General features: G+C 45.8%; 1 protein-coding gene across 6 annotated transcripts in view; it reads right to left on the bottom strand.

Annotated features, from left to right (window-relative positions):
* Positions 1-11,183, bottom strand: part of ATP6V0A1 (ATPase H+ transporting V0 subunit a1) — a 260,245-nt gene extending 249,062 nt beyond the window's left edge. For 5 of the 6 annotated variants that reach the window (XM_086924113.1, XM_086924110.1, XM_086924112.1 and 2 more), the window contains exon 1: positions 11,051-11,164. The gene's annotated coding sequence lies outside the window, so the exon portion shown is untranslated. Of the gene's footprint in view, positions 1-11,050 lie in introns of all 6 variants that reach the window. The other variant, XM_086924114.1, reaches the window with a different exon arrangement.
* Positions 11,184-26,875: the final 15,692 nt, after the last annotated feature.

Genomic DNA, 26,875 nt, shown 5'->3' on the forward strand with positions numbered 1-26,875 from the left:
AAAACACAGCGGGCAACTCGACCCTTCACGCGAGCAGTGCTCACCCGCGCCATGTGGTTGATAATATCTCATATGGGGAACTGCTTCGCCTCAAAAGGATCTGCATATTTACAACAAGGGGTGGTGAGGGACAGAGTCTCTGAATTAAGCAGAAAGCTCTCACCCAGTCAAGAGATCAGGGCTAGATCCAACACCGTTTTTTAGCTCACTGCACCATCCCAGTTTCAGAACCTGGCTGTATGCAAATTAGTCTGTTCCTGTCCCAGTGCATGATGGGAACAGGGCAAACCAAACTACAAAAGCCAATTCTTACACTGGGAAGGAAACAAGCTCCCGGGGACCGGTTTCTGGCATTACAGCCGTCTTCGGCCCGGTTTGCATATAGCCAGGTTCTGAGCTGGGATGGGGCAGTGAGATAAATAACGGTGATGGATCAAGCCCTGATCTTTGGACTGGGTAAGAGTGGTCTGCTTAATTCAGACACTCTGTTCATCACCACCCCCTTTTGTAAATCGTTTTTGGCCACTATAGGTGTGGCAGGGTATACTCAGACATGAGTCCCTTTCTCACTGCTCCATCAGGATTCAAGCAAGCCGGGCCGAAGATGGCTGAAATGCCAGAAACCGGTCCCCGGTAGCTTGTCTCCTTTCTGGTGAAGAATTGGCTTGGTAGTTTAGTCTGCCCTGTTCCCATGATGCACTGGGCCAGGGACAGACTGATTTGCATATAGCCAGGTTCTGAGCTGGGATGGGGCAGTGAGATAAATAACGGTGATGGATCAAGCCCTGATCTTTGGACTGGGTAAGAGTGGTCTGCTTAATTCAGACACTCTGTTCATCACCACCCCCTTTTGTAAATCAAAAGGATCTGCAGCAATGAGGAGGAACTAGCCATGCACAACAGAAGCTCTAGTCAGATTCAGAGCCAGAGGATACAATGAAACAATTCTAAAAAGAGCAGTTAGAAAGATGAATCAAAGAACCAGGGAATCCCTGTTCAAACCAGCTGTCCCCATCCCCGATACAACTGAAGACCCTGACAAGTCGATTGTCAGGTTCATAGCGTCATACAGTTGCCAGGACAGAAAAATCAGGTAAATGTAAATGTAAATGTATTTGAGCTTATATAGCGCACAGCTACCCACAAAGGGTTTCCCGGCGCTTGCTTAGGGAACCCGTCCTGGTATTCCCCTGTGAGATAACCCCGGCAGGGTATCCACAAGGTGAAAGCCAGGCATCCCGCCGCGAGGGGCCATTGTGGAGATTAAGCAAGCTATTGCCCAGAGTCGCAGAGTGTGAACCCGTGAGTTGAGAAGGCACCGGAGCGAGAATTATCGAGTCCGTGGAATTTTTGAGCCCAAGACCCGCCGAGGCGGGGAATTGAACACTGGTCCAGGGCCGATCTCAGCTTCCAGGTCTGCCGCCTCTAACCCCTGAGCCACACTTCCCCACATCAATTCTGACCAAAAGCTGGCCCATACTGATGACTGATGGGGTTTTAGCTCCACAACTGCCCAAAAATCCCAACATTACGTTTAAGAGGGGGACCCTCATTATGTACCCATGTATCCAACCCCTTCCCTGAGTTGCTAAAAAAGAAATCTTGGTTTCCACCCCGGCGGGGGTTCTTCAAATGTACAAGCTGCAGGGCATGTAAATTTGGAGTTAATACTAGCACATACACCACTCCCTTCAGTCCAGTCCCATTGCCAATTAAGGGGAATTACGGATGCAAGACGATGTACGCTGTTTATGTTCTGGCGTGCACCTGCGGCCAGAGATATGTTGGCAGCACCAGGCTTCAGGTGCATGTCAGAATATTACAGCACCTCCGCGTGATTGTAAATAATAACAGTTCCTATCCTGTCACGAGACACTTTAAAAGTGTACACAGTAACAACCTACAGTGTCTCAGCTACTTTGTCCTGACCTCAGTCCCCAAACCACGCAGGGGAGGGGATAGAGACAAAATGCTACGACAATTAAGAGTCAAGAATGATTCTGGAACTAGACACGAAGGTACCCAACGGTTTAAATACCACGGAAGACCTTTATCATTTTTTATAAAGGTCCTATTCCCACTTGACAGTAATTTGCCTGCTGCTTAACATTAACTGATATCAAATTGGATGAGAACAGTATCGAATTGAGGCCGCCCTCCTATACTGAAATAAGATGTACTGATCTCTTAATTTTGCCACTTGAAATGTTTACATTTGAGTTGGTCTTTCCGTCACCCAACATTTTATTTGACCTTTTTTAGATGTAGATGTGGATTATTAAATCCCATGCACCACATCACAGGGTTATCATGGGCACTTCTTTTACATTTGTATTTGCCATGGGTAGGCCCAACATTTATACTGCAGAGGGGTTGCCATCAGTGTTTGATGTCCCCGCATTATTACAAAGGTTTTTAACTTGTTGTTTTTATTAACGGCAGGTTCTTAGTCTTATCAGTACTTTATTTATTTGTGTATGTTGCACAACTGTTATGTTCACATTGCGTAAGATTTGCACTTCCCAACGGACAGTTTTTAGATTAAATTATTTGATGGTTTTAAGTATATATATTATTACTTTTAACTTGATCTATAAACCTCTGCACTTATTTAAATGTTTATTATTGCGACATTTGCACATATTGCGACAAATTACACATGTGCATCAGTTTACATCAATGCACTGTTTATAAGTACTGTATCGACTATGTTTAATTGATTACAACCTTCCTTTTTGCATTTATGCAAGGACACTATTAACTGTTTAAGAATGTGTTCAGCATATGTAATGAATTTCATTTTGACTTTGTCAAACTGGTAATATTCAATTCAAAATAACCTGCTTCTGCATTGGGGCTTACCATGTAGTATTTTGTTTATGTTTATTTATCACATGGTGTGCACAAACGCATTGAAAAACAAGGCATTCTGGGTAATATCCTATTGTGATCAAGGGCATCCGCCCGAAACGCGTCAGTCCGCTGCGCTGCTGAATTTGTTTGAATAAATCTTTTTTGCCTGAACTTTGGGATTCGTTTGGTCTTTAGTCTCTGGTCGCCAGTCATCTGGAAGTTCAGGACTGACTGTTCAAGTAGATTATATATATTTCCCCGAGAATAGCTCACTCGCGCACAAATGGCTCACTCGCGCACAGAGTTCAGGCGCTTCTGCATTCGGTGCGTAATCCGTGATGGAGCCTCACCACAAAATATTCTTCCAAACAATCTTCTTGCAAAGATTCAATGAAACTCACTCACAAGTTGTTCAATTCCCCAATCTTCATTATTTAATTCAAAAAGGTATCTGGAGACAACCGACGCGTTTCGCTGTACTCGATAGCTGGATCACGGTTACATGGTTGCAAACAAGTTAACTAATAAAAACACTTTCCCCACATCATGTGATTACTGACAAACAGAACTCCATTCCTGATGCATTTTTGGAGATGTAGTTTCTCTTTGAATGCCTATATCTAATTGGGAGTTTTTTCAAATTATAAATGCCATCCAACTTTATCGATGTACATGTATTATGCATTAACCATTGTATTATGATAAGTACTGATTTTGAATACTTAGTATTGGTTTATTTGTTTTTATATTTTTTTTATATTTGTTCTCTTTCTGACAAACTTTGGGATGTCTAATGGTGTATTAGTAATTATTCCATATTGGCAATAGTTATCACATAGCCAAATGTACCATGTAATTAATATTTCCAGGTAATTTCAGATCGGAGATAGTCACATTTATTATTTTCATTAATGCAGGTTTTCATCGCAGATGGTATTGAGACAGTGCGCACTGTTTATTTACACAATATCACAGATGGCGACATTGCGTCAGTAACCCGTTGTCAAAAAAGCACAAACTATTGTTTGTGACATTTGGCGATAATAATAAATGTGACCATCTCCGATCTGAAATTACCTGGATATATTAATTACATGATACATTGGCTATGTGATAACTATGGCCAATATGGAATAATTACTAATACACCATTAGACATCCCAACTCCCAATTAGATATAGACATTCAAAGAGAAACTACATCTCCCAAAATGCATCAGGAATGGAGTTCTGTCTGTCAGTAATCACATGATGAGGGGAAAGTGTTTTTATTGGTTAATTTGTTTGCAACCATGTAACCGTGATCAAGCTATCGAGTATAGCGAAACGCGTCGGTTGTCTCCAGATACCTTTTTGAATTAAATAATGAAAATTGGGGAATTGAACAACTTGTGAGTGCGTTTCATTGAATCTTTGCAAGAAGGTTGTTTGGAAGAATATATATTATATATATATATATTATATATATATATATATATATATACACACACACACAATAATTATAAAGTTACTTCAACCTTTGTTTTTTTTCAGTGAAGATATATCTATATCTTCACTGAAAAAAAACAAAGGTTGAAGTAACGTCATAGTTAGGTGGATATGTCAGTGCCAACATTAACATTATGAACTAAAACAAACACAGAAATTCACAAGTTATAGTTAGCAGAGCCATCGAGAACTTGTGCCCCTTCCATGCAATGCTTATGACCTCACATCTTACATCCTCATGACATGTTCTATGACATCATTTATGACATCACTGATGTCATCTCAAATGGCATCACTGATGACATTATCCAAGCTTCTTTGGCACACACTACTCTATATAAACTGGTATGGCATTAGAGGCCTGAAAGTAATTACAAAATAGCTTAGAATACCATGAGGCATCATTAATGCCATTACAGATGCAATTCCCTTGGGTGTAGCAAGCAATGGGTTATGTGCAACATTGACCGTATACCATACACTTCACAGGTAGCCTAGTTTACATTAACAATGAGCTACAGACATATGGGAAAACCTTACTGCACACTATGCTCAATCTGTATACAAGTGTTCAGGGAAAGCGAAGTCCTTCAAGATTCTCAATGTCTCTTCCAAAATTAATAACCTACTATTGACAGTCTTTATCTGTATCAAAACGTCTCACAGTCACAGAACCTACACTGAGAAATTAAGTTGATATGGGTAGAAAGGTGGGTTCTTTAAACAATCGTTACTCCATGGAGAGAGTTTCCTCTTTACCACACTGTTCATAGACAGTGAAACCTAAGAGAAATACACCCAACACTATTAAAAAGTATCTGCTGAGAACAGTATATGGTCCTGCAAAACTTGACCAAAGAGACACTATTCACTTAAAATAACCAAGGGCTGAAGGTGTTAAAGGTCATACTACCTTCAGACTTCATATTGTGCTGGAATCTTTACAGATACACCATCTCCTAAAGCTAAACAAGTACTTAGGTTAATCCCACAGTCTTCAGTTATGTAGAAATTTTCATGCTGTGCTGATTCTGCCTAATAACTCGAGGTTGATTACAATACTTAGTATGTACTACGTAGAATCTTTGTCCGGTTAGAAACTTTTTCTGCAGAGCCAAAGAACTTGTGTGGAACATAATGGACAAAACTTGTCAACTGTCATCTACACTTCAATACCAATAGTTAAAGACTCCACACATCAATGATGCATTAGTAGCACATCCGTTTGGTAAACACTTACACCAAGTACTTGGACACAGGCTGTACAAAATTAGGTAGAAAAGTAATAAGGTAGCAACCGCCACAATTTAAACTACAAAACAAACTAGCACATACATTGAATTGTTCTATCTTTTCAGATCAAGCCGAGTAAAAATTATACCTTCAGATGCTTCTTGATATATAGGCCACCAGGCCCAAGACAAGCCTTTGTTAACATCTTAAGGACTTTTATTGAATCAAGTATTGATTCAGCGGATTTCTCAGTGTTGGGGGATTTTTATTTTGATCTTGGAAAAATTGGAGGACCATGACACCGCCTTTTTAGTGAATATTATGGCTAGTTTTGCCTCGAGGCAGTGAGTTGAGCAGGCCACCCATGTTGCGGTTCATACTACATCTAACTAAACCTTAAAGGTTACCGAAAATACCCCTTTTCTCAGGTAGGACAACAAGGCAATAATGTTCACAGTCAACGCTTATCAGCCCCCCCTCCCCCCCCCAAGCTCTTATAACCCTAGCATAGAGCATAGTAACTAAATGCAGTGACTGGAAAAATATTGATCCCCTTGAACGACAAACATCTTTATTCAGATATATGCACAACTCTACTTAGGACGCCGATACTGCAGCCCACATGTTTTCATCTTCGATCAAAGCAGCCATTGATTCATTAGCTCCCAAAAAATACCCCTGTCTACTAGACGGAAAACCCTTTAAGTGCCCTAGTTTACAGACCGGTTGAGAGCCCAGAAACAGCTCTGTAGAAAGAAAGAGAGGCAGTGTAACACCGATGGTAGTGAGGAATGCTGTAACTCCCTTGCTAAGTTTTGTAAAAGTAAAGTTGAGGAAGTCTACAAATCTTTCATTGACAGTGACCTAAATATAAATGGGAACCATATAGAGGTCACAATATCCTCCACATCCAAATCTTTTGCATCTTTCTCGCCACCAAACTTACAGCTGGTAAGGGCAGATAAGTCTGGGGCCCCGTCAGACCCATACCCCTCCAGAATAGTTCACCTTGTTTCAGAAATTATTAGTGAGCAACTGTTGGCCGTATTTAAGGAGATGATCAATGTAGGCATATTTCCAGATGTTTGGAAAATAACCTTGGTCCTTCCACTCCTGAAAAAACCTGATCTATTTCCTTCGGAGCCTAATAGTTATAGACCGATCTCTAGACTACCCTTCTGGCAAAGGTATTAGAAAAGGCATTAAATATAGAACTCATGTCTTTCACATCTACTAACGAATTACTAGATCCATACGGATTCTGAGAGGGACACAGCACTGAGAACGCTCTGTTCATGGCCTCTGAAGAGCCAAGATCCACTTTGGATGTAGGTGGTAAGGCCGCCCTGATTATTTGGGACCTGTCGGCGGCCTTTGATACGGTGAACCATGAAATATTGGTTAGCCGGCTTTCAGATCTAGGGATAAAAGGCACAGCACTTAAGCTTCTTAAATCATTTTTATCCAACAGGGCTCAATTTGTGGAGATGGGAGCCTATTCATCTGATCAATTCAGATTACCTTGTGGGGTACAACAAAGCTCATCATTAAGCCCCACACTTTTTAATCTCTATGTTACCCTTTTGACCAAAATCATAAGGGATTTCATTTGTCTCCTATGCTGAGGATACTCAGCTTGTGGTTTCAGTTTCCAGAAATCCTGAAGAAACAACAGATTGTTTGGCTCAGATACATCAATGGATGAGTTCCAACTGTTTAAAACGTAATGGCGGAAAAACAGAGGTCTTCCTCTTGGGTGTAGACACCTCCTTCTGGTCACCAAGATGGTGGCTGACAAACCTGGGTGACCTCCCATCATCGGTAAAAAAGGTGAAAAACCTAGCATTAAACTTTGATGATAAATTGACCTTTAAAGATCAGATTACCACTCGTGCTTCCACAATCTTTTTTATCTTAAAGATGATTAGAAAGATCTGCCCTTTCACACCTCTAGACCTTCAAAAGACACTGGTGACAGCATTAGTCTTATCTAGATTGGACTATGGAAACACTCTTTATGTAAATATCCAAATATAGTACTTGCCAAAAGTTACAGCGGCTGAAAAATGCATCAGCGCGTTTGCTGCTGGATATTCCAAAATATCAGTTGAATGCCTGTGGCCTGAGAAAATTGCACTTGCTTCTAGTAGGAAAAAGGAATACATTTAAATCCCTATGCTTATCCTACAGTAAGGTATTGCATGGTGCCGATTCACAATATTTGAAGAACCGTCTGATTTGGTATTCACCCTCAAGAAACTTACGGTCTTCTTCCAGTAAACTCCTACTGACCCCCACATTTAAGAAAGCACACTGGGGTGGTAGGAGTTTCATTTTAGGAACTGTCAAAATATGTAACACACTCCCAGCAGATATAAAGAATGGCTCGAATTTATGGTATTTCAGAAAATCCCTAAAAACATGTTTTTTTATAAACTAAAGGATTCATTACAGTCTCATTAGTAGCAATTCGGTTTTGCTGACAGTAGCACCAAGACACCCTCGGCATTCGAGCGCTTTATAAAAACAGGGCTCGACAAATCCACTCGCCCGCTCGCATTTGCGAGGGAGAATGGATGAGGACGAGCTATTTTTAGCTCCTACTCGCCCTTTCTGGCGAGTAGGAAACAAACTAACTTTTTTCCTCTGCCTTTGAAAACGGAGCAAAAGTGACAAGATAACAAGATTTAAAGGCATTTATATTGCTCACAAAGGAACTAAGCAATAAAGATGCCTTTAAATCTTGTTAACTTGTCACTTTTGCTCTGTTTTCAAAGACAGAGGTCAAGTAGGTTGCAGTTGGGTCGAGGGGATTTTCCAAGTTACTAGACCTGCAGGACTAGTACAATTTTTCAGATTTGTCGAGCCCTGAAAAATCTTGAATCAAATCAAATTGGATGATTTAATTAGTGATATCATCAATTATGTCATTTGAGATGTCATCAGTAATGTTAAAAATGATGTCATAGACCATGTCATAAGTGATGCAATATGTGAGGTCATAGGAAGTGAACGGCACGGGCACAAGTTATATAGTTATCATGTGAATTTCCGTTTATTTTTAGTTCATTACGTTAATCTAGTCACTGACATATTCAACTAACTATAACGTTACTTTAACCTTTAGTTTTTTCAGTTAATTTCATTTTTTTTTACGTAAAGTAATATTTTCTAACCAGATCTAAAGCCAACCCCCTCGTCAAACCCAACCGTTGGCAGTGCGCCGCACCAGGGTTGGCTGTCTGGCCTGTGGCCAGGACCTTCGTCCAAATCCCCAGTAGGCAGACAACCTTGCGCTGCGCACAGTCTTTGCCATTTGCAGCATAATGTTGGTCGTCAGGACCTGGGGACCCCATATGGGGCCAAATACAAGAAAAAAAAGTTTTGAGGCCGCGTGGCCACCATCCCCAAGCCTCTTTAGGCCCTGGGCCCTCATACCTCAGGTTCGGTTTTTTTCTAAAGGGAAGGGGGCCCACATTAATTAAAGGAGGTTGCTCACCCAGGGCACCCACCATACACTCATTGGGAGCTAAGAGAGGAGCCAGCATTGCTCCTGCCCAGATTGAGCAGCTATATCTGGACGATGAATGTGGAAATGTTACCCAGTGGGTAGCTGCCTGAAATATGTCCAAGACTGGATGCAGTGGAACTGGGCCTCCCCAGACAGCCAGATAACGGGAATATTGCTCAACGTCCCTGCAGGCCCAATTACCCAACAAACTCTTCCGCATTATGACCTGATTTAATGGGATTCCCCTTAATCAAGGGAAACAGTATGCAACTCGTGTGCTGTTCAACAGTGATATTTTCATGAAATCCCCCTGTAAATGCAAATTTCCAACATCTCCGTCACCTTCTTTTGTTCCCTCATTCTTGTAAATTCTACAAATAATTGCCTTTATGCCTGTGGTATCCCTCTCATATCCCAGCAAGACTACTGCAGCATACTGAACTAAAACATGCCTACAGGCTACAAATAACATAGAATGAAGATTGGTTTGTCGTCAACTGATTACACTCTGCTTCCACTAAACTGGCACTTAGGAGATGAACTAGCCCATCATGCCATTCCTGACTGGCTTCTCATGAACAGTCTTGAATTCATTACATATTTCTCATCATGCACTCACTGTCTGTCTCACTCAGTTGCCATGCAGTCTCCTCAAACAGTTCTGAAGCCAGCTGTCCAGTTGGTGCAGTTGTGGCTCTGGTAGCCTGCCTGGCTTATTTTCAAGGGTATACTGATATGGGATCTCCAGCCTTTTGTGTATTAAGACTATGTATGATAAATACAAATCATTGCGAGCTACTAATGTTATTAGTGTTCTAACATGGACCACGTTAGACAAGGTTAGTTCCCATCATGTCCAAGTTTACCAGCAGTGATCACCTCTGTACATTAGGAGGATTACCAGCAGTAATGTATAAAAGGCTTTGTCAATTTAGAATGCCTACACGTTGGTAATACATGCCAGCCACAATGCCCTTGACACAAATGTAATCATATTAGAAATAAGTCTCCACACATCATTTATCACCAAAAACCAAATACGTCTCGGAATACAGTTTTGTCATACGTGTGTTAATTTAAGCAAGCAAAATGTTCCAATTTAGAAGACTGGGATGCACACAGACACAGGAGAGCTGCTGATAGGTAGCTGGACAGCTACCAGTAGCTCACAATTTCGTTGGAGACACCTACTGTCTATCTGTCAAGAATCCCTCTCCGACATATCTGTGCATTATGGGTGATCATGAACAACTCTGGCTACTTTTTGCATATGTACAACTGAACTTAAACTTCCTTTCTGCGCCCCATTGCCACCCCTAACGATACAAAAAGCCCTCAAGCGCTCCGCTATGATTTAAAAATATAATTACAACTGAAAAATAATAGAACAAACACAAAGTGTAATAACCTAGAACATGAACTCCACAGAAAGTAATAAACCATTATTAATCTAAAACTCCGACATGTGCAAAATTACAGGATACGATATTAACCTAGAACATTAGAATTCAATATAAGGTACAGCCCAATAAAATCCTAGCACAAGGACATTAAGATGTAGGTTGGCATAAACGCCAGACGCTGGTGCTGGAAACCAGGGTTCGAGCCTCAAGGTCGCGTCCACATCCTGGGATACTGGGCAAATCACTTAATCTCCCCGTGCCTGGATGTGTAATGTAAATACCGTGGTCATGTAAAGCGCTCCAATACCTTCGCGTACAGTACGCGCTATATAAAATTTGCGAAAAAAATAAATACATAAAACAAAAGGCCAGCTGGCCTAGAACACGGCAATATCATTTGGAACACGGACATCCACCGCAACCTAGAACTCGATTGTCATGTCTTCATGACCACCGTAGGTTGCTTATCTAGACGAGCATCAATAAACCCCGTGAAATAATGACGGGACCCTTCCCTTGTAGGTCTTCAGATCACATACTGGTGGAACGGAAAGGCGTCCTACCTGTCCCCTCGGTTGCCGGTTATCCCGAGCTCAGTCCGCTCCTCCTGTCAGCCGCTCTTCCCGGTGTAGCTCACAGCCGGTGACGTCCTCTGACAGCAGCTCCTGCTTCCCCCGCCTCCACACAGATTGCTATGGCAGTGAAAGAGACAATGGACTTTAGTATAAACGATGTGAGAATCAGACGGCCATGTTTGAATAGTAGATTATAAAATAAATCGAAACAGAATCTGAAGGACAACTGATTTTACTTTTGTATTCTTTGTAAATTTTGCTCAATAGCATTTTATTTTAAACATTTTTGAATAATGTGAATGCTTTCTTATATTTTTCTTTTTTACCTATTGCGATACCTCATAATGTTTCTGCATTACTGAGCTGTCACCTATTTACTTAGAATCTAGTGGGATGTTAGCAGTGGCTTTAATATAGAGTACTCAATGCAGATCTCCTCCAAATGTTATTCTGACGTCACCAGCTCTGCCAAGCATTGATACTGGAGGAAGGTGGCGGTGGCATGATTTCTAGCGGAGTACCGCAGAGTGTTCACGTGATACAACCTTCCTAACGTGCGCCTGCAGGGATAAGCATGCGCCGTGAAAGCTCACTTAATGTGGTAATGTCAGGTTTTTTCATGGCTGCCTACGGTTGTGTGAAAGAAAACATATTGACTGTACTTGCCTTTACCTCCCTCCGAACTGTCCTCCGGGTACCAAATTGTGTCCCCAGTCTTATCACTAAACGGCTCTTCCTGAACTACGGATTGGTTTTCTGGTTGCAAAAAAAAAAACTTCCACAAAAGGCTGTTGTGAAGGAGAAATTCTACCTCTTCCAACATATCTGACCAAAAAGAGGTATGATTTTCCAGGTTAGGAGAATGTTATTTGCCTGAGATTATATAATAGAAAATTACATTGCAAGAAATTTAGCCTGATCTTAACATCTCATGAAATTACCTCACATGATAGATCAGATGACAGGAAAATAGCATGTAGCCTTTGATATGGACGCCACCATGCTAAGTGCTACGCATCACGTGTTATAATAACGCATTTCAATTAATTTCCCCGCGTTACCACACTGAAAAGCAATGTCACCCAATTAAAGCTCCTCAATGCTTGTGTTTTTGCTCTAAGCACTCTTGTTATGGCACTGTTACAGCAGCCAGTGCGAGATACCAGCCAATGGCGATGACTGGGTGTTCAGGCTGTGAGAGAGCTTCACCAGTGAGCCACTGTGAGGTGTGGGTTGCCATGGATACACCAAGGCACGGTCTTGTTAACATATGATCATGGTGTTATCAGATCTTCGTCACCCTTTGCTGCAATTATGGTGCTGCTGCAGGACGTCATGGGCATTTTTCTGACATTGGATTCCGAGGGTCTGGAGGCCTTGGGTCACATTTACGCTGCAGTTGCGTCACTTTTTATGGCGCTGCGGCAGCGTAAATAATGCGCCACATTGCACCATATTTACGAAGTGACACATCTAGACAGATGCTACATTATACCTGCGCCAGGTATAATGTATGCAGGTTGGGCGTTCCCCCCCCTCATCAAAGTCTCGTAGAAGTGGCACATTGAAATCTATAAGATATAAGCGCACCACTTCTAGGACGCTATTGCGTCAAATCCTGACGCCTGCCTCATAGCAGGCATAAGGGTGACACAGTGCTAGGATCATAGCTCTCCCCCTTACATTGCTGGAGTTGCCTCACGCTTCCGACACAACTCCAGCAGTGACGTATCTGTCATCCCTTGCGACATGATGCATCATACAGTAAATATGATGCATCAATGGTGTTGCAAGGAAGGCACACTGAGAAGTGTTGCATCATTGCTTTGTCGCAGCGATGCAACACTTCTCATAAATAAGGCCGGTCTATTTTGCAACACTGGTTCTCAGGTCTCGAAACAAAGGCCTTCAGCTGGAGATTAAGAGACAATGTTTTTCCTCTCAGGACCACAGACTAGTCCACAAGGGTATTTTCTTCCTCTCCCTTCAAAGCTTTTTTTATGTATTTTTATGTATAGTAGCTGTGTAGATGAATCAGAATGAACAGTGTGCTGAAGTTAGTTTACGTAGCGGATGAAGAATAGTGTATTTACTTGTCTGATGGAAATTGTTCACCTAAAACCTGAATTAGTGAGCTGCTCCCAAGGGCAAATGTCACATACTTTCAAAGTAATTTCTCTCTCTATGTCTAATTTATAGTGACATATTTTGGCTGCCTGATCCCGAACGTTGCCATTTATGAAAAAAACACAGAGATTAGGAATCGTGAATTGTACATGCTTCACTTTCTTTTTGGAATTTTGTCTATGTTGTGCTTTTCAGAAAGTACAGCAAGTATGCCAAATCCTACAGGCAACCTTGCCAAGTACCTACCACCCATCGGGTATGTGTGTATGTGAATCTGTGTCTGTGTAATCACAGAGCAACAGAATTGTATCCTGGTGCAGTGGGGATGTGACTTGTGTATTTATACTGATACAAGAGAACCCAGCCTTCAACGGAAAGCATTGTGAATATGCAAGTCATTATTTCAAAATAGGGGCAGTAGGTTTGTGACTCTCCATTTTAAGGATTTTCCGGCAGTTTCAAGATCTATTTACAGCTTCTCATTGTTCAGAGGGGTGTAGATTTTGATATTTAACTCTTTTCAGTTACTTTACTGCTTGTGCTTTTTCTCGTAAGAAAGTGTCACCCTAGAACTAGGCTAAATTGATAGAGATATTTTTTGAACCTTTGAGAAACATGGCAGCAGATGACAATTGCAGTCTAGTGCTGTTTAGCCCTTTTCCAGCTATTCATTATTCACCAATCATATCATGGTATCAACATTTACCCTTGCCATTTTCCAGTATTTCTCCACCTCCAGGTCTTTAGGGCCAGCCTGTGTCCTCTCATCTAGCTTTCTCATTTCCTCTTAATTAGTCTATCTCGCCACAGTGATAATTTACCGGAATCGCCAAAACAAAAAATAAGTTTACTAGTATGCAATGTCACCAAGATGGTCAGATTCCTTTTCCTTAGTAATCAACATAACACGCATTTGCAATGCAATAGGTCTAGCATTTAGTAGAGTTTGAGCTATTGGCATTGTAAATGGCAATGCCTTTTATATAGATTTTTAAAACTAATAAAAGACATTGTCATTTACATTGCCAATAGCTCAAACTCTCCTAAATGCGAGACCTATTGCAGTGCAAATGCTTGTTGTTTTTGGGGTCAGTCCCCCAGTTAGTCTGATGGGCAGATTCACTGCACAGGCTGGTTTTGAGATGCAGCATTCCACAACATGTGCTCAGCGACATCACACATCGGTTTCACATTACCGACTTGTAGCCACAGAATGCTGCATTTAATAAAATAGCCCTTCTTCATTTGACAAGCGTATTTCTAGGAGCACATTAGAGTGCAAACGACAGAGTTAACAAGAGTAAGCTTGTTAACTTGCTCTGCACTCTGCCCCTCAGGATCCGAGGAAGTGAAGCGGACAGCTCGAACTGATGCTCGCGCCTGTCCGAAAGCAGTTAGCCAGCATTGCCCCTTAACAGAGCAAAGAGACGCCGCTCTGCAGTCGGGTGATTTCTTTCCTCTTAGCAGGATTCACATTCCATGGGAATAATAACTGAACCTGGTGCAGGGGTTGTAGGTAGCATTACTGCTGGCTGTGCTCCATACCTATTGTCTCTCACAGCTCTGTAAACTTTAATTGCAATTACAAGCCAGTAATTAAATGCATCGGGAGTTCTTTTGGTGTGTTTTGGTAATGCATCTGACGTAGGATAGAGCCTCGAAATAGATATCTTGCAGTCTTAGCCTAATTATCTGCATAGTATGCAACATTGCTATATTACACTACTTCATTAAGCCTGCACTACGTAGTTGCAAGTGTACTGTAATCATTTTATTCCATGGACATCCGGGGAGTCTGATTTACAAAGCTTAAGTCAGAAGCACACATGGAACTTATTTTAATGGTTGTATCACATACGTCTAGGCAAGTAATAAACCTGCAGTGGCTGGGGCAGTCATATATTATCTAGTATGTCACATACCACTACATTATCAGAAGTAAATTATTAATATTCTGGCTTCACATTACTGTTTTTAACTTCACTTCATTACCTAACCTTAATTACTATTATATTTACTTGTTGTAGTTTCCTATTCTTACCCTACAATGTGGTGTACGAAAAACAGCATATCATAACAACTCGTAAGAGAGGGTTCGAGGGAGGTGTTTAACGACCAAGCAGGCTAATACCCCCTGTGTAACTACCTGAATAACAACAAAGCCTGTAGGTCAAGTGGTGCTGAGATATATCAATTAACACTGGTATAATTGCACAAAAAGTGAATCAAACAAAGACTATCAACTGTTGCTGATTAAGTCCTATCAGCCCACCTGATGGCGGAGCCTCATCATGTAGGACTTCCGAACCTAGGTCTGTGTGCGATCGCCCAGTTGTGTTTTAGCGACGCATCACAAGACCAAGGTATGGTCACCGCAGTTGTTAGTCCAGAAGGTAAGGCTGATATGTGCAGTGCAAAAACTAAAGTAAAGTGAAGTGTATTAAAATGGCTATCAAAGCAAACAAAGACCTTTAATAGTGTTTGCCTGGACGTCAGATTAAAAAATAGTGAAATGACAGTGTGAAAAAATCACTGTCTAACTTGCTTGGTAGAAATCCAAAAAAGATCTATACAGGGCCAACATGTTTCTGCCTTACTGTGAAATGTCACTGGCATTCGTCAGGGCCAAGCTCTTATCTGCTACTGCAAGGGCACTATCATATGTGCTAAAACTAAGAAAATAAACATAAGAGTGATCAATTCAAGACCATCCTACCACATCTTCTCAGTATTGCTCTGTTGATGCAATAGGTCTTTCCTGTATAAGAACAAGAAAAGTAAAGAGAACATTGTAGACATTGCATGTGTATAATCCTCAAAATTACAACTACAACAAATATTATGTAGAAGTTGCTGTAACTGTGCAAAACCAGTGATAATTCAAAATAACCTCAGACGGGACCATCACTCCTTTGTGATAGTCACATACAAAGTGCATTGTATTACGTCACCAAAAGTTAATTAATATACAAAAGTTTAACACTTACCCATCAGTGTGTGGGAAGTGAACCTCACCTCACCCGGCAACTGCTCGGACGAATAAGGCACCGCTCTAAACATATAAAGACAATCTCTGTAATAGATGCATGTCTTGAGGAAACGACCTCAATGTACTGTTAAGAAACCCACCTCTTTTCTTATCTGTCTATAACATGTAACCCACTGGTGTCTCTGATGGCTACATCGAACGACTAAGGCATCTGCCCCCCTTCAATGTGTTCAAGGGGGTACTCCACGGTTGTGCCACGGCACCTGCTGATGCCTATGTAAACAGCTGAGTGATGTTGCTGTTTAAAACTGGTGGAAAAGTGTCCCCCCAATCTTATCTATTCCTCAAGTGGAATGGCCAAACTATAAACTAATTAGCCCCTTAGGTCTAAACAACCCGGTCCCATCTTACCTGTCCGTCGGTACCTTGCGGTGGAATCTCGAGCCGAAGGGGAGGCACCGATGGGCAGGTCGGGCGTCTATTTATAGCGCAGCTAAGTGTGTAATTGAGCTCAGCTGGGCCACTCAGCTATCGCGCTGCAATTGCGCTGTGCAGAACAACTATACCCCGCGCATGCGCACAACCAAGCGGTCATCGGGCGCGCATGCGTGAGAGCAAGAACGCCTGCTAGAGCGCACAGCGCATGTCCATTAGCGATGTGCTTACTCTCCTCTCTCGCCGAGTAGCGAGACACTGCCTAAAGATATATCGCGCCTGCGCGATGAATTCAATATTCAGCACTGTTTACCGCGTCTATGCGGAAACAGTGAGAACATCATTATTATTGGCCAGGAAGCGCCGCGGCGCAATTGTCATAGAAATTAAGGCAATGTTGGTGAATAAAAACCACTAGTTGATTAACATTCAAAGGTAGCGTGAATATGCGCTGCACGGCCTAAACCAGCAGTGACTGGATGTTAATTAGGGGAAAAGACGAAGTCATGGAATCATGCTTCCGTGAACCCCTAGACGCTATCTTAGGATATTAGTTAATGGTGGGAGATATGGATTAAGATCAATGATGGATATATGATCAAGGTGCCTACTGTATTGGTAAGTAAGGAGATAGGTAAGCCAGTAGACAGCAAAATTTGAACCTGAAAAGTAGTTTGCAAGGAGCCTGGTGTAGTGAGCGCCACAAATATGTAGGGGTCTCAATCTCAACCAGTAAACACACCTTGTTGTGATAACAAAGAGCACCCAATGGCAAGTGTTATACTCAGATGGATAACCATGGAATGCTGTCATTCAGTCCATTAACATCAGATTTCAATCTGTAAATCCACCGTTGCTCCTTAACAAAAAGGAGGCGGGAGACATCAGTGATATGTGACGGGATGTATGGCTGTTCCAGCACTACCCAGAACAAATCCTCAGCTTTGTGATTCGCTTCCAGGAAGTGATTGGTGAGGTCTGTAGATTGCTTCCTGCATCGGATAGTGCTTTTATGTTCGCTGATGCGAGACTTGATCATCCGCGTTGTATGGCCCACATACTGCTTCTTGCAAGGGCAGGTGATCAGATAAATTAATTTTTCTGAATTGCAGTTTGTGTGTCTTGTCAGTCTCCAGGGTCTGTTAGTGCCAATGTCTATTGTCAAGGTCTGTGGACAGGCAGCACAATTCCCACAAGGGTAATGACCTTGGACTGGATTGCTATTCCAGAGGGTATTGGTGATTTGTTTCATCTCGGTGCGGGGTCTGGTGTGCACCAGATTATCCCGAATGGATGGTCCTCTTTTAAATGCAAACAATGGGCGAGGTATTATCCCTGCTGCTGTATTAAGAATTTTCCAATGCTTGAGTATGGTTTTCTTCACTTGATTGGAAGATGTGGTGAAAGTTTGAACCATAGTCATCCGGTCTCTTGTAGTCTCTGACCTCTTGTGTTGTAGAAGTGCCTCCCGATTATTATTGAAGGCTCTCTTCCGCGCTCGGCGTATTAGATGGTTAGGATAATGCCGATCTTTCAGGTTGAGTGCAAGTTCTTTTGCATGGTATTCGTATAAGGTGTTAGACGATCAATTCCGTCTTACCCTAAGAAATTGGCCTACAGGTAAATTCTCGCGCAGTGATTGAGGGTGAAAGCTCTGGAATGACAGAAGCGAGTTGCGTGCCATCGGTTTCTTGAAAAGTTCACTTTGTAGGCCTCCTTCTGCCGGAAAGATCTGGAGGTCAAGGTACGCCAATTTGTCTTTGCTGTTCTCCATGGTAAACTTAAGAAACTGATTCCTAGAGTTTAACCATGTGTGAAAGGATGATACCTCCGTTAACGTCCCTCGCCATATCACCAGGATGTCATCGATGTATCGTTTCCACAGTACCACCTGATGGATGAAGGGGTTACTGTGGTTCAATACATGATCTAGTTCGAATTGGTGCATGTATAGGTTTGCCAAACTAGGCGCAAAGACACTCCCCATTGAGGTCCCTGAGACCCGGAGGTAGAGATCGTTTTGGTACTGAAATTTTTTTTCCATCATGGCGATCCTTGCACACTCCATAATGAAGGCAACGGGTGTTATAGTGTCCATTTGTTTAGCCTCTAAGAGGCTCCTGATGCAATCCAGTGTTTCTTGTTGCAGGATTGATGTATACAACGATTCAACGTCGAAGCTCACCAGTAGGTCTGTCTCAACGTTGAACTCAGTGTCGGCCAGAAGTCTGAGCACATCACCAGTGTCCTGGAGGTACGTTGGTGTTTCCTTCACGATGGGTTTTAGGAAGAAATCCACAAAAGTAGATAAAGGCTCGAGCAACGAACCTATACCCGAAATAATGGGCCTTCCCGGAGGCGGTCTTTGGGCCTTATGTATTTTAGGAAGGCAGTAGAAGTAAGGAATGACCGGATGTGTAGTGATTAGATATCTTGCTTCGTGGGGAGTGTTAGACCTGACATCCTTGGCGTGGTTATTCCCCCCTCTTTTTTTGCCTCTGACTCATGTATTTTTTGATGCTGTGCTGGATTTCGTTTTTGCTGGTTTAGATGCTTTGGACCCTCTGCCACTGCTGAACAGTGTCAGAGGGTAAGTGCTCCCTCTGTAAATTGTCATATTGATTGGGTATACCTGATTGGCATATCTGTATCACCATGAAGTCCCTAGTAAAGTGCACTGTGTGTGCCAGGGCTGGTGATGACAGATGCTACTAGTGGGCCTGCGGCGCAGATTGCGCCACCCCCATGAGTAGCTCTAAAATGGTGTCTCAGGCCTGCCAGCGCAGGGCCTGTGTGCAGTCAGTGGACTGCCATGTCCGCCTGGCCAGTGTCCCCACTGGCTGGGCTGAACCCTCCCCTGTCTGTGCACATCAGCCACCCCTATGGAAGGTTCCAGGTACCCCCCTGGGCAGGGTGCAGTGTATGGATAGGGGAGAGCATGTACTAGTGCAGGTAACATGCACTGGTGGAGAGCAGCAGCCACTTTGTGTGCTCACTGCTGTAGGGCTGTAAGGCTCCCTAGGGTAACATGGGGAGTCTGGTCCCATTGGACCCCAGCCTATCTCCATATAGGAACAAGATGGAACATCAATGAAAGATATCCCTGAACTCAGAATTAAATGACACATCTTTTAGTGAAGGTTGTTTTTGGATCCTGGGGTTGAGAATAGCACTTTTAGAAAGTGGCTGTTCTTTTGTTTAAACCTTTCTGTGTGCTTGGGCCTGTGGGTGTGGAATGCCTGCATGACAGGAGCTGCAGGGCCCCGGAGGGGGTTGGAGTCAGCCCAGGGGTGAAAGGCGACATCTGTTGCCCGGGGAAGGGGAGAGAAAAGCGCCTGATAGTGCTGGGCTGTGCCTGCCTGACCACCGTGCTGGCTAACTCCCCTGCCGGCCTGCTGTCACCTCTGGCCCTGAAGCTGTCAGGAAGAAGAACGCCAGAAACATTCCAGAGCCAAGGACCCCCTTGCACCAAGGACTTCAAAGGCGTTTAGGGGTATAAGGGAAGGACCCCTTACAACAGAAGATTAGATTCTAAGATTCTACAAGCAAGAAGGAACCTCTGCTGGAGGAAGGACAGCTGAAGAACTAAAGGAAGATTGCCTTGCTGTGTGCTCTACGGGCTGACCTGTTCTGCTGTGGCCACTGAAAGCTGAAGAGGAGAAAGGGACTTTGCTGAGTGCTGTGACCCTGCCTGCTTGAACCTACCAAGACTTTGCTGTGTGCTGTGTCTTTACTGAATCTCCAAGGGCCTGAGAAGAGCTGGCCTCCTGTTGGGAACCCAGGACTAAAGGTTCCTAAAGCTATCCCAGAAAACGGCTGGAAAATCGTGCTGTTGGGACCCGAGACGCGTGGTGCTGGACTGCGGAGCGTGAGGAAGGGATCGGTGTGCTCATCGGCACATTAACCGTGAGGGTCGGAGGCTTGTGGAGCCTCCCCTCGTGAAATCTGCTCCCAGGTGGTGGCAAGGTCGAGAGGGGGGTCTAGTCGAGACCAGCGCCCTTGGAAACCCTTTGCCGCCAAATCACCACCGCGGCCCGGGGCCAGGAAACCCCCCCGCAACTTGCTCCGAGGTCCAGGAGCTGCCGCGGCGAAGAACGAAGCCGCCGCGCTCCCATTGGTGGAGGGAGCCGAGCCCCCTCACTAACGCCGCGACGGGATTGGCCCGTGCGGCGCAGCGTCATCAGCAGTGCTTGGCCGTGATTGGCCTAGGGAGCGGAGCGTCATCGTTGCTTGTCCCGGGAGCCGCGCTGCCATTGGCTGACTCCCGGGTGCTGTGAAGGCTCGCCTGAGGAGCCGCGACGGGATTGGCTGCCTGCGTTGAAGCTGCAGGAGGTGCCGAGGAAGTGCCGTGATCACCGCCGGGACCGGGAGAAGACTGACCTGACCTCGCCGAGGGATTCTAACAGCGTCCCGCACCCCTGGCCTGCGTCCCAAACAAGGTGAGCCTCACCTCCTCCCCCGCCGCTCGTTGGATTGTCGAGAGCGGGCGGGAGAGGAAAGGGGACCGGCCGGGGCGGGGACGAGGGAGATCTGCACGGCGCGGTGCGCCCGGAGCCTGAGAACGAGTGAGGCTGTCCCGGGGCAGAAGAAAGAGTCCCTGGGCCGCGCGGTGAGGCGCATCTGCAGCGCTTGAGGCCCATTGCTTTAGGGGCTGATTCTCTGGCATAGTTCCAACGCTGGCATTGTTTTCTTTGCTCGTTTTGAGAGCGTCCCAATTATAAATCAGTGGCCATATTTTCTTACCTACTGATTAAAGAGACTAGAGACTTGAGACTGTTTTGTTTTTGATTCTGAGAACTGCCTATTTACAAGAACCATTAAGAATTAAGTGCAACCTTTAAGATAAAGTGCTAAGTTGTCTACAGAAGTGATTATCATGCAACTGCTTCATTTTACATGCTGAAACTAGATAAAGTTATATATTTTTATAAAATATACTTACCTGTGTGGTCTCAGTTTGTGGTGGATTGGGGATTATTGTTGTGTTAAGTGCAAATATTATCCACGTTGCCTCTGTTTAGCCTAGACTGCTCGCGCCATGCTACCTTGAGGGTGAGCGGGGGTTATCTCAGAGGGTTATTCCTTCACCCTGACTAGAAGCAAGGGTCCCTACTTGGTCTAAGGTACTTACCTGTGCCAACCAGAGACCCCCGGTTCTAACATTGGTGGCAGCGGTGGGATTTTGAAATAATAATTGCACTTGACCTGCAGTGATTTCTTGTACATCACTAGTCTAGTTTAGCAGCACAGGTTGCGCAAGATTTTTTTCTTTTTGGTGAAACCTTTTTGTTGAAAAGGTTAGGAAGCATCATGTCTTTGAAAGCGGCAAGCGTGAGAGTAGAATTGGAAGTGGAATTCGCAATTCAGGAGTTGTACAACTACAGAAAGGTTCTCCTGAAACAATTCTGCAAACAGCTTGGATGCCCAGTGAAGGGCAGCGCAAACAAGGAAGAGTTACAGAAATCTCTGAGGGCCTGGTGGGAGGCCAAACATGTTGTCTCAGAAGAAGCTACTGAAGTGGACGGCACACAGGAGAATGTTGTTTTGCTCAGTGATTTGCCAGTGCGGTCAGCATCTAAGGCTGGCAGCGACCACTCCAGTAGGAATATTTCTCCAGAGGAAGTGGAGGAGAATCAAAGAGCTAGGGCCCATGAGATTGAGATTTTGAAACTCCGAGCGGACGCCGATGAGAAGAAACTGCGCCTGGAAGTTGAGAGAGAGGCGCAGGAGAGAGCGGCGCAGGAGAGAAGGCATGCTCTCGCTTTGGAGGAGAAAAAGCTCCAATTGGCTCATGAGAGGAGCATGCAGGAATTGGCCATCAAATATAAAGAGAGGGTGTCCAGTTCTAATGGTGGCAGCGCACAACCAGTACAGGCGGGTAAGGTATACATACCAAAGGATCTGGTACAGAATTATCAGAGGGGTGAGGATATTTATGCGTGGTTCAGAGCGTATGAACTTGCCTTAAAGATGAATGAAGTGCCTGAGAGGAATTGGGGAGCAGGATTGTGGAAGCATTTTGAGGCCTCTGGGAGGGATGTTTTGGCACCCTTAGACGCAGAGGACGCTTTATCCTACTCCGCCATGAAGGAGGCTTTGTGCCTCAGGTATGGGCTCACTGCTGAACAGTATCGCCTGAAGTTTAGGAACTTCAAGAAGCTTGATTCAAGTACTTGGGTGGAGTGTGTGAGTATGTACACGCGTGCACTGGAAGGTTGGATGAAGGGCAGCAAGGTTACTGATTATGTGGGGTTGTGTCACTTGATTAGTAGGGAGCACTTAAGTAGTTTATGTGTCCCAGAGCTGCGCCAGCATCTATTGGATAGCAAGTTAACTGATCCCAGTGAGCTTGCTAAAGAGGCGGACCGGTGGACTAGCACCAGGGTCCACAAGGGGGTGGTAAGTACCCCAGCCAAGGGTGGACAGGGTCCCCAGCAGAAGAGTGGGGGGGACACGGGTAATCAAAAGGAGTCTTCTAAAGGGCCCCAAACTGGTTCCCAGGAGAAGGTGTCTCAACCCCCCAAGTCTAAGAAGTCCCGGCCCCGTAAGGGCCAGCAGGACAACAGGCCCCCGCCTACCTGCTTTACATGTGGGGAGGTGGGGCACATTGCCCCCAAATGTCCAAAGAAACCTCCAGCACCCTCTGGTGCTCCAGCACCGGCGTTGGCCAGTGTAGCTTTGGGAGGGGATTTGATTTCTAGTGGGGAGGAGGGGTTAGCAGTGATGACCCTTGTCTCTTTAGGAGACCAAGAGATGGCCCAGGAAGCCTTGCTGCCCTTAAACACTAAGAAATATGGGCAGAAGGTGACCATCAATGGAAAAGAGATAGAAGCTCTGAGAGACACAGGGGCCAGTGTGACATCTGTCAGGTGTCAATGGGTGTCTGAAGAGCAGATCATTCCCAATGTACTCCGTCCTGTGGTGGCAGCTGACAGTTCAGTGCGCTACTGCAAGTTGGCACGTGTTCCATTTGAGTGGGGAGGAGTCTCCGGTACATTGGAAGTTGTTGTAAGTGATGCCTTGCCTGTAGATTGTCTATTAGGTAATGACCTGGAGAGCTCTCCATGGAAAGATGTAGAGCACAGGACTCACTTGGAGATGTTGGGTTTGCCTGCGTGGATCTGTGTGTCCACCCGGGCCATGACAGCCAGAGAGGGCGGTTTTGCAGAGCTGGAGCCTGGAACAAAGGCCCAGGAACCTACCAAGAGAAGAAGGGGTAGAGGGCGCGGGAAACCGGCCCCCACTGTTCCCACGGTCCAGGAGGAGGCAGACCCAGAGGGGGATGCCCTGGAACCTACAGGGGAACAGGTGGCCGAACTAGGGGAATTGCCTGAGCTGTCCCAGTGGCAGCAGGAAGGTGGTCCCTCCAGGGAGGAATTCTGCCAGGCTCAGAAGGAGTGCCCTTCTCTCGTTGGTGTGCGGCAGCAGGCTGCCGACCAGGCCGCAGGCCTGGGGTCCAAGGAGCATTTGATCTACTGGGAGGATGACTTACTTTATAGTGAGCCTAAGTTCGCTGAGCCCGGTGCAGCAAGAGTGCTGGTAGTGCCCGAGCGCTTCAGGAACTTCCTACTGGGTCTGGCTCATGACGTGCCTCTCGCAGGACATCTGGGGCAAGACAAGACCTATCACAGGCTTGTCACCCATTTCTACTGGCCCCAGATGAAGAAGCACGTCGCTGCCTTTTGTAAGTCTTGTCAGACTTGTCAGGCCAGTGGCAAGAGCGGAGGGAAGTGCGTGGCACCCCTCCAACCCTTTCCCGTGGTGAGCACCCCTTTTGAGCGGGTGGGCATTGACATCGTGGGGCCCCTGGACCCCAAGACAGCCCTAGGCAACAGGTTTATCCTGGTCTTGGTGGACCATGCCACTCGGTACCCGGAAGCCATCCCGCTCAGGACGGTCACAGCCCCAGTGGTGGGCCGTGCCCTGATGGGAATCTTTTCCCGGGTGGGATTTCCCAGGGAGGTGGTCTCAGACAGGGGGACAAACTTCATTTCGAGGTATATGAAGTCCCTGTGGGGTTTAGATGCTTTGGACCCTCTGCCACTGCTGAACAGTGTCAGAGGGTAAGTGCTCCCTCTGTAAATTGTCATATTGATTGGGTATACCTGATTGGCATATCTGTATCACCATGAAGTCCCTAGTAAAGTGCACTGTGTGTGCCAGGGCTGGTGATGACAGATGCTACTAGTGGGCCTGCGGCGCAGATTGCGCCACCCCCATGAGTAGCTCTAAAATGGTGTCTCAGGCCTGCCAGCGCAGGGCCTGTGTGCAGTCAGTGGACTGCCATGTCCGCCTGGCCAGTGTCCCCACTGGCTGGGCTGAACCCTCCCCTGTCTGTGCACATCAGCCACCCCTATGGAAGGTTCCAGGTACCCCCCTGGGCAGGGTGCAGTGTATGGATAGGGGAGAGCATGTACTAGTGCAGGTAACATGCACTGGTGGAGAGCAGCAGCCACTTTGTGTGCTCACTGCTGTAGGGCTGTAAGGCTCCCTAGGGTAACATGGGGAGTCTGGTCCCATTGGACCCCAGCCTATCTCCATATAGGAACAAGATGGAACATCAATGAAAGATATCCCTGAACTCAGAATTAAATGACACATCTTTTAGTGAAGGTTGTTTTTGGATCCTGGGGTTGAGAATAGCACTTTTAGAAAGTGGCTGTTCTTTTGTTTAAACCTTTCTGTGTGCTTGGGCCTGTGGGTGTGGAATGCCTGCATGACAGGAGCTGCAGGGCCCCGGAGGGGGTTGGAGTCAGCCCAGGGGTGAAAGGCGACATCTGTTGCCCGGGGAAGGGGAGAGAAAAGCGCCTGATAGTGCTGGGCTGTGCCTGCCTGACCACCGTGCTGGCTAACTCCCCTGCCGGCCTGCTGTCACCTCTGGCCCTGAAGCTGTCAGGAAGAAGAACGCCAGAAACATTCCAGAGCCAAGGACCCCCTTGCACCAAGGACTTCAAAGGCGTTTAGGGGTATAAGGGAAGGACCCCTTACAACAGAAGATTAGATTCTAAGATTCTACAAGCAAGAAGGAACCTCTGCTGGAGGAAGGACAGCTGAAGAACTAAAGGAAGATTGCCTTGCTGTGTGCTCTACGGGCTGACCTGTTCTGCTGTGGCCACTGAAAGCTGAAGAGGAGAAAGGGACTTTGCTGAGTGCTGTGACCCTGCCTGCTTGAACCTACCAAGACTTTGCTGTGTGCTGTGTCTTTACTGAATCTCAAAGGGCCTGAGAAGAGCTGGCCTCCTGTTGGGAACCCAGGACTAAAGGTTCCTAAAGCTATCCCAGAAAACGGCTGGAAAATCGTGCTGTTGGGACCCGAGACGCGTGGTGCTGGACTGCGGAGCGTGAGGAAGGGATCGGTGTGCTCATCGGCACATTAACCGTGAGGGTCGGAGGCTTGTGGAGCCTCCCCTCGTGAAATCTGCTCCCAGGTGGTGGCAAGGTCGAGAGGGGGGTCTAGTCGAGACCAGCGCCCTTGGAAACCCTTTGCCGCCAAATCACCACCGCGGCCCGGGGCCAGGAAACCCCCCCCGCAACTTGCTCCGAGGTCCAGGAGCTGCCGCGGCGAAGAACGAAGCCGCCGCGCTCCCATTGGTGGAGGGAGCCGAGCCCCCTCACTAACGCCGCGACGGGATTGGCCCGTGCGGCGCAGCGTCATCAGCAGTGCTTGGCCGTGATTGGCCTAGGGAGCGGAGCGTCATCGTTGCTTGTCCCGGGAGCCGCGCTGCCATTGGCTGACTCCCGGGTGCTGTGGAGGCTCGCCTGAGGAGCCGCGACGGGATTGGCTGCCTGCGTTGAAGCTGCAGGAGGTGCCGAGGAAGTGCCGTGATCACCGCCGGGACCGGGAGAAGACTGACCTGACCTCGCCGAGGGATTCTAACAGCGTCCCGCACCCCTGGCCTGCGTCCCAAACAAGGTGAGCCTCACCTCCTCCCCCGCCGCTCGTTGGATTGTCGAGAGCGGGCGGGAGAGGAAAGGGGACCGGCCGGGGCGGGGACGAGGGAGATCTGCACGGCGCGGTGCGCCCGGAGCCTGAGAACGAGTGAGGCTGTCCGGGGGCAGAAGAAAGAGTCCCTGGGCCGCGCGGTGAGGCGCATCTGCAGCGCTTGAGGCCCATTGCTTTAGGGGCTGATTCTCTGGCATAGTTCCAACGCTGGCATTGTTTTCTTTGCTCGTTTTGAGAGCGTCCCAATTATAAATCAGTGGCCATATTTTCTTACCTACTGATTAAAGAGACTAGAGACTTGAGACTGTTTTGTTTTTGA

This window comes from Lissotriton vulgaris, chromosome 5, assembly GCF_964263255.1.
Source record: "Lissotriton vulgaris chromosome 5, aLisVul1.2, whole genome shotgun sequence".
NCBI classification, from domain to species: Eukaryota; Metazoa; Chordata; class Amphibia; order Caudata; family Salamandridae; genus Lissotriton; species Lissotriton vulgaris.